This window comes from Nycticebus coucang, chromosome 8 (assembly GCF_027406575.1).
Source record: "Nycticebus coucang isolate mNycCou1 chromosome 8, mNycCou1.pri, whole genome shotgun sequence".
Classification (NCBI taxonomy): Eukaryota; Metazoa; Chordata; class Mammalia; order Primates; family Lorisidae; genus Nycticebus; species Nycticebus coucang.
The window spans coordinates 15,302,795-15,319,745 of record NC_069787.1 but is presented as its reverse complement, the minus strand read 5'-3'; positions in this window follow the sequence as shown (position 1 = coordinate 15,319,745).

Below are 16,951 nucleotides of genomic sequence, written 5' to 3'. Positions count from 1 at the left end.
AACAAAGCAGTTTTACAAAGAAAGAAGGTTTAAACATAGATAAAGAGAAGTAAAAGAGTAACTGCTGATAAGCAGCAGTCCTTTGTTCCCCCTTACGGGCAGAAACATTGTCTAAGAAAAGACGGTTGACTACTCCCATCTACAAAACTCGATAAGAACTTTGTAAGCATCAGCAAGTCATAAAAATATCTTTTGTAGTTTGTAAGACATTGTCAAAAATGTATAAATACCATGCCTAAAAATCAGTAAAGTACAGCTGCTTTCATCATCACTTGTGGTGTCTAGTAGTCTGTCAATTCACCCTGCGTCGACCTTCCAATCAACCTGAGCCGTTCGCCCAGAAAGCCCTCGGACTGAGACTCATTCGACTGGCGGTCCGCGGCAGCTGGCGCCCTCGAACAGGGACCTGAAGGACAGGTGATCTTTCTTTTTCTTTCTTTCCTCTCTTTTCAGATTGAAGGCGACTCTCACCAGGGAGCTCGAGTCCCGCCGGTAAAGGCTGACCGGTTAAGTGTGAGTAATCCGCAGGACAACATGGGGCATACATTAGCAAAAGAGGAACACATGCTCGGTGTCATGATACAGCGTTTGTTAGAAAAAAATGGTTTTCATGTGTCTCTCAAACGGTTGGAGGAGCTTATGCATTTCATAAAGTTGGTTAGTCCTTGGTTTCTGGAGGAAGGCTCTCTCTCTCTCTCCGACTGGAAGAGAGTGGGACGCGAAATGCGGAATTACATGCAGGAACATGGGGAGCAGGTTTTGCCCCCACAAGCTTTTCCTTTGTGGTTACAGGTTAGAGAACTTTTAGCTGACAATACCTTTTTAGAAGCATTCATAAGAGAAACTGATTCGGAGGCTGGAAGCCCTGAAACTAAGGTGGCACCCATTTACGATGAAGTCCCCCCAGAGGCTCTTAAAGACCCCGAGCCAATATCTAATGCTGAGGGCGTCATTCCCTCAGCTCCAACACTCAAAAATATTCTACCGCCGCTCCCACCGGTTGATAATTCATCGGATAGTGACGAGTGGGATGTGGTGGATGAATTTACTAAACCAGATGAAAAAGATAACATGCATGATTTCATTCACCCTCGCCGAGCTTATCCGGCAGTCCGTGTGCCTGTGACTACACCCAGGCCAACTTTGCGGGCTCCACTTCCCCGTGTGCCTCCTTGTCTCCCCCCGCCGCCCATAGGCTTTCAGGCGGCGGTGCGAGAAGCCCGTCAGCAGGGAGATTTTACTTTCGCTTTCCCGGTACGTTTTCCTACCGAGGAAAGGGCACCACCCACCTGGGAACCTCTGTCGTTAAAGACACTTAAAGAATTGCAACAAGCTGTCCGTACATCGGGAGCTTCTGCCCCTTATACTTTACAAATTGTAGAATCAATCAGTAGTCAGTGGCTTACTCCGTATGATTGGCAACAAACGGCCAAGGCCACGCTTTCCCCAGGTGACTATATTTTATGGAGAACAGAATATGAGGATAGATGCAGAGAAAGCGTTAATTAACATGTAGGTAGAAAGGCACAGCCCACGTTATCTATGCTTTTAGGAACAGATGAATTTGCCACCTCTGAAAATCAAATTAAACTACCACGGCAATTTTTAGAAATGATTAACCACAATGCAGTTTCTGCTTGGCGCAGAATACCTCCTCCAGGTACTAAGGGCACAACTTTAGCAGGCATAAAACAGGGTATGGAAGAATCCTATCCTGACTTTATTTCTCGCCTAGAAGAAGCTATTAATAGAATGCTCCCACCGTCTGAGGGCACAGCATTATTACTCAAGCAGTTGGCTTGGGAAAATGCAAATACGCTGTGTCAGGACTTAATACGTCCACTCAGGAAAACAGGTACAATACAAGATTATATTAAAGCATGCATGGATGCCTCACCAGCAATCGTACAAGGAATGGCGTTTGCTGCAGCTATGCGGGGTCAGAAATTCAGTTCATATGTTAAAAGTGCTTTTGATAGAGACCCCAGTAATACATGTTTCGGGTGTGACCCCCCACATGACTTACCCACTTGTTATAATTGTGGGAAGCCAGGTCATATACAGAAGGATTGTAAGAAATCCACCGGTGCTAATAACAATAATAGTAAGTCTCGTGGGCTACCCCCGGGACCATGCCCTCGTTGTAAGAAGGGCAGGCACTGGAGAAATGAATGTAAATCTAAGTTTCATAAAGATGGAACCCCCTTGTCTGACAAGGGTGCAAATGCTAATAATGGCAATAGGTCAAAAAACTAGATGAGGGGCATTCTCCCAGCCCCGACCCCAAGGGAGAGCCTAAGTCTACTGTAGTACAACCTTTTTTAGAACCTACATCTACCACTAATTGTATACCGCCAGAATGGACAATTCATGACCTCCCGCGTGGAACTCCTGGCAGTGCAGGCCTTGATCTTGCCAGCTCTAAAGACATAATTATATCTAAACATGATGGTGTTACTCTAGTTCCTACTGGAATTAAAGGAAAATTGTTACCGGGCACAGTGGGTGTTATTTTAGGTCGCAGTTCCAATTATACCAAACATTTTGAAGTTATTCCGGGAGTTATTGATTCTGACACTGAGAATACAATTAAAGTCATGGTAAAGTCTTTAGTAGAAACTACACAAATTCATAAGGGACAAAGAATTGCTCAGTTATTGTTGTTGCCATATATACCACTTCCCACCTATCACTTACATGATGCCAGGGGAGAGGGTCAATTTGGATTTACTGATCAGGACTGTGTAGCTCTCATACATGATTTATATGATAGACCAATGTTAAAAATGAAAGTTGAGGGCAGGCCTATTAAAGGGTTAATGGACACAGGAGCTGATGTAACCTGCATTGCAGCTTCTGACTGGCCAAAATCCTGGCCAGTACATCGGACTGGGTCTTCATTAGTTGGTTTAGGTTCTGTTTCTGGTGTTATGCGGAGTACATCTCATTTATTATGTGAATATAAGGATAAGAAAATTTACTTTCAACCTTATGTGTTACCCTCTCTACCCTATACTTTGTGGGGACGAGATCTTTTACATGTTCTAGATATGAAACTAGTTACAGGGGATCAGCTGAACGATCAGTGTTTTTCATAGGGGCCACTGCAGAAAACTATGCCTGTAAGATAAAATGGTTAACAGATGTTCCTGTGTGGGTTAGTCAGTGGCCCCTAACAACAGAAAAGTTACAGGCATTACAAATTTTAGTACAAGAACAATTAGATAAAGGTCATTTAGAGGAATCCACTAGTCCATGGAACACTCCTGTGTTTGTCATTAAGAAAAAATCTGGCAAATGGAGACTTTTACAAGATTTAAGAGCAGTTAATGCCATTATGGAAGACATGGGCTCCCTTCAACCTGGGCTCCCATCTCCTGTAGCAGTACCTGAACAATGGCCACTTATAATTATTGATTTACAAGACTGCTTTTTTACTATTAATTTACATCCTGATGACTGTCCTCGTTTTGCTTTCAGTGTTCCTTCTCTAAACTTACAGGAACCGTTTAAAAGATATCAATGGAAAACTTTACCACAGGGCATGAAAAACAGCCCTACCTTATGTCAAAAATTTGTGGCGGCTGCATTAGCAGCACTGAGAAAACAATTTCCTAGTGCTTACATAATTCACTATATGGATGATATCTTGCTAGCTCATCCTGAGCTGCCAAAAGTACAGCTAATGCTAGAAAAAGCTATAGAACAATTAACTAAATTTGGCTTAGTCATTGCCCCAGAGAAAATTCAGAGAGATAAACCATTAAGTTATCTGGGACAATGGATTCACTCTGACTATATTGCACCTCAAAAGGTGCAAATAAGGAGAGATAAATTACAAACTCTTAATGATTATCAAAAATTACTGGGAGAAATAAATTGGATTCGACCTTTTCTGAAGATTACTACGGGAACCCTTAGTCCTTTGTTTACTATCTTACAGGGAGACTCTAATCCCCGTTCCCCTAGACATTTAACTCCAGAAGCCTTGCAGGCTTTACAAGTTGTTGAACAGGCTTTAACTCAAGCTAGGGTTAAACAAATTAATTATCAAAATCCATGGTCTCTACTCATTTTTTCTACTGAGTATACTCCTACAGCTTGCCTATGGCAGGAAGGTATTTTAGAATGGATTCATTTACCACATGTTCAGACAAAGATTGTTGCTGATTATCCATACCTGGTGTCTTTATTAATTGATAAAGGAAGAAAAAGATCACGGGAATTATTTGGTAAAGATCCTCATGTAATTGTAACTGCTTATAATAAAACTCAAGTGGAACAACTATTTCAAAATAATGATGATTGGGTATTAGCCTTACAAGGCTATGCAGGTCAAATTTTATACCATTATCCTAAACATCCTTTAATTGAATTTACAAAAACAGTTTCACTTATATTTCCTCTTATGTGTTCCAAACAGCCTCTGTCTGATGCAATAACCTTGTTCACAGATGGCTCCTCTACAGGACGGGCTGTAGTTTTTAGTCCAGGTCTGTCTCCTCTTATTAAGGAGGTTACACAAGCCTCCGCCCAACAAACAGAATTATGGGCTCTAATCTCGGCCTTTAATAATTTCAAACAAAGGTTTAACTTGTACACAGATTCAAAATATATTGCTTCTCTTTTTCCAGCTCTTGAAACTGCTCTTTTAACAGGAACCTCAACTATTCTACCTTTATTAAAGAAACTACAAACTTTAATTCAGCAAAGGAATAATCAATTTTATATTGGTCACATAAGAGGACATACTAATTTACCTGGCCCTTTGGCCCAAGGAAATGCCACTGCAGATTTGTTAACACGTACTATGGTGGCATCAGTGGCTGAAGCTGAAGAAAGCCATGCCTTACATCACCAAAATGCTAACGCATTAAGAAAAATGTTTCAAATTACTAGAGAACAGGCAAGACAAATAGTCTTAAAGTGTAAAGCCTGTCCTATTACTCATCATCCCTTAAAATTTGGTGTTAATCCTCGGGGTTTACGCCCCAATGTATTATGGCAAATGGATGTAACACATGTGTCTAGTTTTGGAAAATTACAATATGTACATGTTACTGTTGATACTTTTTCTCATTATATCTGTGCCTCTGCAAGATCTGGCGAGGCTTATAAAGATGTTGTACAGCACCTATTTTACTGCTTTCAGCAGCTAGGTGTTCCTCATCAATTAAAAACAGACAATGCTCCAGCTTATACCTCTCGAGCATTTGAACAATTTTGTATACAGTGGAAGATTTCTCATTCTACGGGGATCCCGTATAATCCTCAGGGTCAAGCAATTGTTGAAAGAACTAATCAAATATTAAAATTACAAATTGAACGCCTACAAAAAGCTCATAAATATTTCTCTCCTCATCATATTTTAACCCATGCTTTATTCGTCCTAAATCACCTTAATGTAAACTCCAACAATTTAACCCCTGCTCTCTCCCATTGGCAGCCACAATCGGCTGCCACCCTTCCTAAAGTTCTTTGGAAAGATTTATTATCGGGCCAATGGAAAGGCCCTGATGTATTGTTAACCTCCGGACGAGGCTATGCTTGCATATTTCCACAGGATGCCGACTCTCCCGTCTGGATTCCAGACCGGCTCATCAAACCGGCTCCTCCGGAGACCCCGGCGCAGAAGACAACGCCTGCGGCGGATGAAGATCCTATCTGCACAAATGAGGACGACTGTGGAAGTTTCACCGAAACCCTCCAAGACCACGTGGACACAGATCCGTGCCCTGGTGAAACAAGCTAAACAACTTCTCATATCTCAAGGAAACCCTCTAACTCCTACAATGTACTTTCTTGCGTTTCTATCACTAATCTCTACTCCTAAGGTAGAAACTGCAGCTTATTGGTCTTATGTTCCTAATCCTCCACTGCTACACCCTGTGGGCTGGCTAGATCCAGACCCCATAAAAATTCTTTCTAATGATTCTATCCGCTTAGGAGGTTTAACTGACTCAGAATCCAGACATCATGCTGCGGCTTTGATTAATTTCACTGGCAAAGCCGACTCCTTGCCTATTTGCTTTACTTTAAGAGGCAACACACCTCCTTTTTGTTTACCTACTAGCTACAGGGTATTTTTAACTGATGCTCCAGATCCTCATGATGCAAATAGACGTTATGTTTGGGAATATGAGTTACAAACTATTGGAAGTCCTAATTATAATGAAACCTGTTTATCTGTTAACTCATTACCTCTCCCTAACTGTAAAGAAAAATATAGAAATAAAAATCAATTCTGGGAATCATCATTAACTAAAACACCTACTTGGCTTTCCTGTGGATTCCCAAATGCTGCCAACAAGCATTCTCCTATAAATTCAAACACAGTCATCTGGGATTATTCTCCTACTTCTTGTTTTGATCATAATAAATATTTCTCGAACCAATTAGATAAATTTCATCAGTATCAGTGGTCTGGTACTCCCCAACCAATACGACGATGGTTCACACCTGGTCTAGTTGAGCCCATATGGGTAGCTCAAGACAAAAATAAAACTCAAATACACTATGATTTATTTAGACTTGTTGCTGCATCCAACTTAATATTAGAAAAAAAACCTAATATGCCAAAACCAAATGCAATGTCAGTAAGAACTTGTGTTGGATATCCATATGCTCTACTTTTAGCTCCAAATAAGTATTTAACTATTACACAATCTAAAAACTCTTATCATATTTCTTGTACCGCTTGTAAAGTTACAAATTGTCTTACTTCTACTGATTTATTCAATGAACGCTTGTTTAATTCTGTTTTAATTGTTAAAAGACCCTCTTATGTACTATTACCTGTTGATTTACAAGATGATCCTTGGTATGATAATTCTGCTTTACAAGTTTTACATACTGTTAATCAGTTAATTCGACCTAAGAGGTTTGTAGCTGCTTTAATTCTCGGTATTTTAGCTTTAATTTCTATAGTCACAACATTTGTGGTAGCCACTACTGCTTTGGTTCAAGAAGTTCACACAGCTCACTTTGTTAATTCTCTCAGCAGCAACATAACTCTAGCTTTAATGACTCAAGCCAGCATAGATAATAAACTTGAAGCAAAACTTAACATCCTAGAAGAAGTAGTTTTAGCCTTAGGACAAGATATAAAGTTTATACAACATAAACTTCAAACCAGATGTCATTCTGCCTTTCCTGCTATTTGTGTAACTCCTTTACCTTATAATATGTCCACTTCCTGGGACAAAACTAAAGCTCATCTACAGGGTGTCTGGAAGGACAATGATATTACACATGATTTACATACTCTTCAAAAAGATATCACTGCCATCAGCGAAGCTCATTTACCTAGCACTTCTCTTGATTCACTGGCTCAATCCCTCTCTGACAATCTTAAATCTTTAAATCCTGTGTCCTGGATTCAGTACATTGTGTTTATTGTCATTATTGGATGCTTGATATTCTGTGTTGTTTTACTGTTACCTTGTCTCCTTCGTTGTGTCTTTTCCTCCTTAAAGGCTGTTCGCCAAGACCTCTTTGAGCTACGTTTCATTAACAAAAGAGGGGGAAATGCCGCACCCCCGGCATCAAGCCGTGGCGGGATGGCTCTGTCCGCGTTGTAAAAACTGTGGTAAGGCGGTGAGTGCTCCCCGGAGCGTTGCCCCCGGTCCCCCTGGCCTGCGACAGCAGCGCATAAGTTGCCTAGCATGCCTTTTAGTGAACGTAAGAATTCATGAGGTGCGGCATAAAGGCCTGAATAACCTTTACCCTGAAACCTGTTTGAAACTTGTTTGTTGAGTTGAATGGTTAATTGTTGCTTGAATGTCCTCAGAAACTAAGAATAAACATAATGACTTACTAATCCATGACTTCATCTATACAATGGAGACTAAATGTCTCCAAGGGAACACGTTCCCACCATAAAGGTCAGTTAATTGAAACAATGTATCAAGAGAATGCAGGGATGATAAGTTAAGATGTTCCTACCAGATACCCGCTCCCTCCGGTCTCTTATCTCTACCTTATGTCCCTTTGAAACTGTTTCTTTGAAATAAGTTTTCTATGAAATTGCTTTCTCTATAATTTTGTCACTATACACTTAAAACATATACATAATTCACTATCAATTCACTAACAACATAAAAATCATAATCAAATATAAAAATATAAAAATACAAAATGTGAACAAAGCAGTTTTACAAAGAAAGAAGGTTTAAACATAGATAAAGAGAAGTAAAAGAGTAACTGCTGATAAGCAGCAGTCCTTTGTTCCCCCTTACGGGCAGAAACATTGTCTAAGAAAAGACGGTTGACTACTCCCATCTACAAAACTCGATAAGAACTTTGTAAGCATCAGCAAGTCATAAAAATATCTTTTGTAGTTTGTAAGACATTGTCAAAAATGTATAAATACCATGCCTAAAAATCAGTAAAGTACAGCTGCTTTCATCATCACTTGTGGTGTCTAGTAGTCTGTCAATTCACCCTGCGTCGACCTTCCAATCAACCTGAGCCGTTCGCCCAGAAAGCCCTCGGACTGAGACTCATTCGACTGGCGGTCCGCGGCAGGTTGTGTCTTTTCTTTTGCTGGTTTTGGGATTAGATTGTTCTTTTTTCTCCAATTCCATAAGATGGTTTGTTAGTTTGTTAATGTGCTCTCTTTCTGTTTATTGAATGTAAGCATCTAATGTGACAAATTTCCCTCTTTTGTAAATTTTTTGCTTTTGCTGTATCACACAAGTTTTGGTAACATGTGTCTTCATTGTTGTTATGTTTGAGGAATTTAACAATTTCCTCCTTTATCTCTACCTGAACCCAACTATCCTTCAGCATAAGATTATTTAATTTCCATGCTTCTGTATGGAGATGGACGTTTTTGTTGAAGTTGACTTCCACCTTTATTGCCTTGTGGTCTGAGACAATACAAAGTATAATTTCTATTCTTTTAATTTTGCTGGATTTTGATTTATATCCTAGGATATGATCTATTTTGTTGTATGTTCCATGGGCTGACAAGAAAAATGTATATCCTTTAGCTGTGGGATGGTATGTTCTGTATATGTTTATTAATCCCTCTAGGGTCACATTTAAGTCCTTTGTATCTTTGTTTAGTTTCTCTTTAGAGGCTCTGTCCAGTTCCATCAGAGGGGTGTTAAAGTCCTCAGCTATTATGGGATATCATATCGCTCAGACCCATCAAGGTCTGTTTCACAAATCTGGGAGCATTGAAGTTGAATGCATACACATTTTAAATTGAAATGTCTTTTTGTTGTATTGTTTCCTTGACTAGTATGAAGTGTCTATTTTTGTCTTTCTTAATTTCAGTTGCTTTAAATCCATTTGTATCTGAGAATAAAATTGGAACCCCCTCCTTTCTTGTGATTTCCATTTGCTCGAAATACTGTTTTCCATCCCTTAACCTTGAGTCTTCATTTGTCCTTCAGGGCTAGGTATGTCTCCTGGAGCATATGGATGGCTTGTGCTTTTTTATCCAGTCAGCCAGCCTGTGCCTCTTCAGAGGGGAATTCAATCCATTGACATTTATTGAGAGAATTAATCAGTGTGGTGGAGTTCTATTCATGTTATTTTGTGAAAGTCCATTGTGTAGTTTTATCCTCTGTGCCAGCGTGGAAGCCAAGTTTTGCCCTTTAGCTTCTGGGTCTTTGCTGGTGGTCCATTGTGGTAGTCAGTGTTGAGAATAGGTCTAAGTATATCCTGTAGAGCTCATCTTGTTGTGGTGAATTTCCTCAGTGTTTGTATATCCACAAAAGATTTGATTTCTCCATCAATTTTGAAGGTTTGTTTGTGGGATACAGAATTCTTGGATAAAAATGGTTTTGTTTAAGAATGTTGAAGGTGGACGACCATTCTTTTCTGGCTTGGAAAGTTTCAGTTGAAAAGTCAGCTGTCATCCTAATGGCTCTGCCCCCATAGATCAGTTGGTTGCTTGTAGAATTTTCTCTTTTGTTGACTTTGGATACATTCATTACAAGGTATCTTGGAGAAGCTCTGTTTGAGTTGAGATAACCCAGGGTTCAATATCCATCTGAAAGGAGAGCGTCAGGACATTTAGTAAAACTTGGGGAGTTTTCATTTATGATGTTCTTCAGTAGGTCTTCCATTCCTTTGGGATAATCTTCTTCCCCTTTAGGGATCCCTATTATTTGTATATATATATATTTTTTATTTTTATTTTATTTTTTTTGTAGAGACAGAGTCTCATTATACAGCCCTCGTGTAGAGTGCCATGACATCACTCGGCTCACAGCAACCTCTAACTCTTGGGCTTATGCAATTCTCTTGTCTCAGCCTCCCAAGCAGCTGGGACTACAGGCGCCCACCACAACACCGGCTATTTTTTTTGCTGCAGTTTGGCCGTATTTTAACACTTTATGAAGTCTTGTAGTTCTCTGAGTGACTGTTCTGCTTTCTCTCTCTTCTTTTCTCCCTCTTTAACTACCTGGGTTAACTTGAGAATTTTATCCTCTAGCTCTGATGTTCTTTCTTCTCTATGTTGTAATCTAATTTTGATACTTTCTACTGCATGTTTACATCCCTTGATTGTTTCCTTCATTTCCTTAAGCTCTGCCATATCCTTTCTAGATTCTACATTTCTCTCATCTGTCTTTTGTTTCTGTCTTTCCATTTTCTTGTCCATTCCCTGTATTGTTTTTATCATCTACATATTTTTTTTTGAGACAGAGTCTCACTTTATCACCCTTGGTAGAGTGCTGTGGCATCACAGCTCACAGCAACCTCCAACTCCTGGGCTTAGGTAATTCTCTTGCCTCAGCCTCCGAAGTAGCTGGGACTACAGGCACCTGCCACAATGTCTGGCTATTTTTTTGTTGTTGCAGTTTGGTCGGGGCTGGGTTTGAATCCACCACCCTTGGTATATGGGGCCAGCACCCTACCCATTTAGCCATAGGTGCCACCTGATCATCCATATTTTTAATTCCCTTTTTGTCAAAGTCATTAATTCTTTGTAGGTGAAGTCTTCTGTAGTAGCTTCCTCAGGGTCCCTTGGAGGAGTTGCTCTGTTTTGTTTTTTTATGTTGCCTCATTTTTTTTGTTAGTTCCTCCTCACATGTGCTTTCTTTTTGTTCCCCTCCTTGTCTTCCCTTTCTTTCTTTTTTTTTTTTCGAGACAGAGTTTCACTTATTGTCCCCAGTAGAGTGCTCTGACATCATAGTTCACAATAACTGGTAACTCTTGGGCTCAAATGATTCTTTCACCTCAGCCTCCCAAGTAGGTGGCACTATAGGCACCCATCACAATGCTTGGCTATGTATGTTTTTTTTGCAGTTTTTGGCCAGGGCTGTGTTTGAACCCACCACCTCTGGCATATGGGGCTGGCACCCTGCACCTTTGAGCCAAAGGCAGTGCCCCAATGCTTGGCTATGTTTAGAGATGGAGTCTTGCTCTAGCTCAGGCTGGTCTCAAACATGTGAGGTCAGGCAATCTGCCCACCTCAGCCTCCCAAAGTCCTGGGATTACAGACATGAGCCACCATGCACAGCCCTTGTCCTCCTTTTTCCATCTCATTTACTCCTTTGCTTCAAATTACCTTGTGTCAGAGCTTAGGTATGGAAGAGGTCTCTTGTTATAAGGCAAAAAGGAAGAGAAAAGTAAAGAGTGAGCAGGGAGAAATAAGTAGAAAAGAAAAAAAGAAGGAAAAAGAAGGAAAAAGAAAAAGAAAAGGAAAGAAAAGGAAATATGGGCGGCACCTGTGGCTCAAGGAGTAGGGCGCTGGTCCCATATGCCAGAGGTGGTGGGTTCAAACCTAGCCCTGGCCAAAATAAAAAAAAAAAAAAAGAAAAGGAAATAAAGGAAGGGGGAGAAAGAAAAAAATTGACAAACAGGAGAGAAGGAGGACAAGAAGAGAGAATGAGAGTGATAGAAGAAATGGTATTGATTGGCACTGTGTTAACGCCACACCTGTAACTCAAGGATTTTGAGGAACTGGGCTGGGTGGGTTCCACAAACTCAGGAGCTCCTTCCCAGCCTGAGCAAAGCCAGAATCTTCCTCTGCCAAAACTAGTGTGTCAGATCTCCAGCACTCCGGATCACACACAGTCTCCTGTACCCCACCTCATCACTGTGCACCCCGAGCTATGACTCTGGGTAAGGTCCCCAGATCAGGTATGGCTGGGTTCTCTTTCTTTCCCCAGATGTACTAGGAGAACTCAGCCATATGATCTTTGTGATCTGCTATCATTTTTTTTTGGCACTTCTAAGTCTTTTTATTTTATTTTATTTTTTTTCCATTGGTTGTAACTTTATTTATTTATTTATTTTATTAAATCATAACTGTATACATTGATATGATCATGGGGCATCATACACTCGCTTCAAAGACCATTTGACACATTTTCATCACAATGGTTGACATAGCCTTCCTGGCATTATCTCAGTTACTGTGCCAAAACATTTACATTCTACATTTACCAAGTTTCACAAATACCCCTGTAAGATGCACCACAGGTATGATCCCACCAATCCCCCTCCCTCTACCCACCCCCCCACCATCCTTTTCCCACTTCCCCCTATTGTTAGGTTGTAACTGGGTTATAGCTTTCATGTGAGAGCCCCAAATTAGTTTCATAGTAGGGTTGAGTACATTTGGTACTTTTTCTTCCATTCTTGAGATACTTTACTAAGAAGAATATGTTCCAGCTCCATCCATGTAAACATGAAGAGGTAAAGTCTCCATCTTTCTTTAAGGCTGCATAATATTCCATGGTGTACATATACCACAATTTATTAATCCATTCATGGATCGATGGGCACTTGGGCTTTTTCCATGACTTAGCAATTATGAATTGGGCTGCAATAAACATTCTGGTACAAATATCTTTGTTATGTTGTGATTTTTGGTCTTCTGGGTATATGCCCAGCAGAGGAATTACAGGATTGAATGGCAGATCTATTTTTAGATCTCTGAGTGTTCTCCATATATCTTTCCAAAAGGGATGTATTAATTTGCATTCCCACCAGCAGTGCAGAAGTGTTCCCTTTTCTCCACAACCATGCCAACATCTCTGGTCTTGAGATTTTGTGATATAGGCTAGTCTCACTGGCGTTAGATGATATCTCAAAGTAGTTTTGATTTGCATTCCTCTGATGATCAAAGATGATGAGCATTTTTTCACGTCTGAAGGCCGTGTGCCTGTCTTCTTCAGAGAAGTTTCTCTTCAAACCCCTTGCCCAGCCTGCGATGGGATCCCTTGTTTTTTTCTTGCTGATGCGTTTGAGTTCTCTGTGGATTCTGGTTATTAAACCTTTGTCAGAGCTATACCCTGCAAATATCTTCTCCCACTCTGAGGGCTGTTTGCTTGATTTACTTACTGTGTTCTTGGCTGTGAAGAAGCTTTTTAGTTTGATCAAGTCCCAGTAGTGTATTTTTAAAGGTGCTTCAATTGCCCGGGGGGTCCTCCTCATAAAATACTCGCCCAGACCAATTTCTTCAAGGGTTTTCCCTGCACTCTCCTCTAGTATTTTTTATAGTTTCATGTCTTAAGTTTAAATCTTTAATCTAATGAGAGTCTATCTTAGTTAATGGTGAAAGGTGTGGGTCCAATTTCAGTCTTCTGCATGTTGCCAGCCATTTCACGCAGCACCATTTGTTAAATAGGAAATCTTTTCCCCACTGAATGTTTTTAATTGGTTTGTCAAAGATCAAATAGTGGTAAGTAGCTGGATTCATCTCTTGGGTCTCTATTCTGTTCCAGATATCTACTTCTCTGTTTTTGTGCCAAAACCAGGCTGTTTTGATCACTATCGATTTGTAATAAAGTCTGAGGTCTGGTAGTGTGATTTCTCCTGTTTTGTTTTTATTTCTGAGTAATGTCTTGGCTATTCGAGGTTTTTTCTGATTCCATATAAAACGAGGTATTGTTTTTTCAAGATCTTTAAAATACGACAATGGAGCTTTAATAGGGAGTGCGTTGAAATTATATATTGCTTTGGGTAGTATGGACATTTTAATAATGTTGATTCTTCCCAGCCATGACCATGGTATGTTTTTCCATTTGTTGACATTTTCAGCTATTTCTTTTCTTAGAGTTTCATAGTTCTCTTTATAGAGATCTTTCACGTCTTTTGGTGGGTAAATTCCCAAATATTTCATCTTCTTTGGCACTACTGTGAATGGGATAGAGTCCTTAACTGCTTTTTCAACTTGACTGATGTTGATGTATATAAAGGCTACCGATATGGATGTTGATTTTGTAACCTGAGACACTGCTGTATTCCTTGATCACTTCTAGAAGTTTTGTAGTAGAGTCCCTAGTGTTTTCCAGATACACAATCATATCATCTGCGAAGCGTGAAAGTTTGATCTCTTCTGACCCTATATGGATACCCTTGATCGCCTTTTCTTCCCTAATTGTGGTGGCTAAAACTTCCATTACAATGTTCGAAAGCAATGGAGACAATGGGCAGCCTTGTCTGGTTCCTGATCTGAGTGGAAATGATTCCAATTTAACTCCATTCAATATGATATTGGCTGTGGGTTTGCTGTAGATGGCCTCTATCAGTTTAAGAAAAGTCCCTTCTAGACCAATTTTCTTGAGTGTTCTGATCATGAAGGGATGCTGGATATTATCAAAAGCTTTTTCTGCATTGATTGAGAGAATCATATGGTCTTTGTTTTTTAATTTGTTTATGTGCTGAATTACATTTATAGATTTACGTATATTGAACCAGCCTTGACACCCTGGGATAAAACCAACTTGGTCATGATGTATAATTTGTTTGATGTGATGCTGGATTCTGTTTGTTAGGATCTTGTTGAATATTTTTGCATCTATATTCATTAGTGATATTGGTCTATAATTTTCTTTTCTTGTTGGGTCTTTTCCTGGTTTGAGGATCAGGGTGATGTTTGCTTGATAGAACGTGTTGGGTAGTCTTCCTTCTTTTTCTGTATTTTAGAACAGGTTGAGTAATATAGGTACTAATTCCTCTTTAAAGGTTTGGTAGAATTCTGACATGAAACCATCTGGTCCCGGGCTTTTCTTTTTAGGGAGGTTTTGTATAGTTGATACTATTTCTGAACTGGATATGGGTCTGTTCGACATTTCCACTTGAGTCTGGCTAAGTCTTGGAAGGTGCCGTGCTTCCAAGTATTGGTCAATTTCCTTCAGATTTTCATATTTCTGAGAATAAAGTTTCTTGTAATATTCATTAAGGATTTTTTGGATTTCTGATGAGTATGTTGTTATTTTGTCTTTGTTGTTTCTGATTGATGATATTAGAGATTTTACTCTTTTTTTTTGATTAGGTTGGCCAGAGGTTTATCTATTTTATTGACCTTTTCAAAAAACCAGCTTTTTGATTTATTGATCTGTTGTATTATTCTTTTGTTTTCAATTTCATTTAATTCTGCTCTAATTTTGGTTATTTCTTTTCTTCTACTGGGTTTGGGGTTGGAATGTTCTTCCTTTTCCAGTTGTGTGAGATGTCCCATTAAGTTGTTAACTTCCTCTCTTTCAGTTCTCTTGAGGGAAGGCTTGCAGTGGTATAAATTTCCCTCTCAGAACTGTCTTTGCATTGTCCCAGAGGTTCTGATAGTTCGTGTCTTCATTGTTGTTTTGTTCCAAAAAATTGGCGATTTCTTTCTTAATCTCATCTCTAACCTAGCTATCATTCAGCATAAGGTTATTTAACTTCCATGTTTTTGTATGAGTATGCTGATTCCTGTTGTTACTCAATTCAAGTTTTATTCCATGATGGTCCGAGAAGATGCAAGGAATAATTTCTATTCCTTTAAATTTACTGAGGTTAGACTTGTGACCTAAAATGTGGTCAATTTTGGAGTAAGTACCGTGGGCTGATGAGAAGTATGTGTATTCAGTTTTGTTGGGATGATATGTTCTGTAGATGTCTGCTAAATCTAAATATTGGATGGTTAGTTTTAAATCTAAGATTTCCTTGCTCAGCTTCTTGCTGGAGGAGCGATCCAACACTGCCAAAGGAGTGTTGAAATCTCCGACGATTATGGAGCTGGAGGAAATCAAGTTACTCATGTCTGTTAGAGTTTCTCTTATAAATTGAGGTGCATTCTGGTTGGGTGCATAGATATTAATAATTGAGATCTCATCATATTATTACCCTTAACAAATATGAAGTGACCATTCTTGTCCTTCCTTACTTTTGATGGTTTAAAGCCTACTGTATCTGCAAATAAAATTGCAACACCTGCTTTTTTCTGATTACCATTTGCCTGAAATATGGATGACCATCCTTTTACCCTGAGTCTGTATTTGTCTTTTAAGTTAAGATGTGACTCTTGTATGCAACAAATATCTGGCTTGAGTTTTTTATCCAGTCTGTAGAAGTTTTGTAGTAGAGTCCCTAGTGTTTTGGGACTTCCTAGAGTCCCTAAATGCCTCTTTAGAGGACAGTTTAAGCCATTCACAATAATGGAGAGTATTGGTAAGTCTGGTGGAATTTTGGGTATCGAATTTTTCAAAGGTCCAGTGGACATTTTTAATCCTTTTGCCAGTGTGGAAGTTGGAGTTTGATCTGAAGTTTCTGAGTGAGTTTACTTTTGTGGTATAGGATTGGGTTGGTCACTGTGGAGGATAGGTCTGAGACTATCCTGAAGAGCTGGTTTACTTATGGCAAATTTTTTCAACATATGAATGTCATTGAAGTATTTAATTTCTCCATCATAAATGAAACTCAGTTTAGCTGGATACAAGATCCTGGGTTGAAAGTTATTTTGCTTTAGGAGATTAAAAGTGGATGACCACCCTCTTCTGGCTTGAAAAGTTTCAGCAGAGAGATCTGCAGTTATTCTAATATTCGTTCCTTGGTACATAATGGTTTTCTTTCACCGGGCTGCTTTGAGAATCTTCTCTTTCATATTAACTTTAGTGAAGCTAATTATGATATGCCTGGGGGATGACTTATCGGGCTTGAATCGTGCTGGGGTTCTGAAGCTGTCTGCTATCTGAATTTCAGATTCTCTAGGCATGTCTGGAAAATT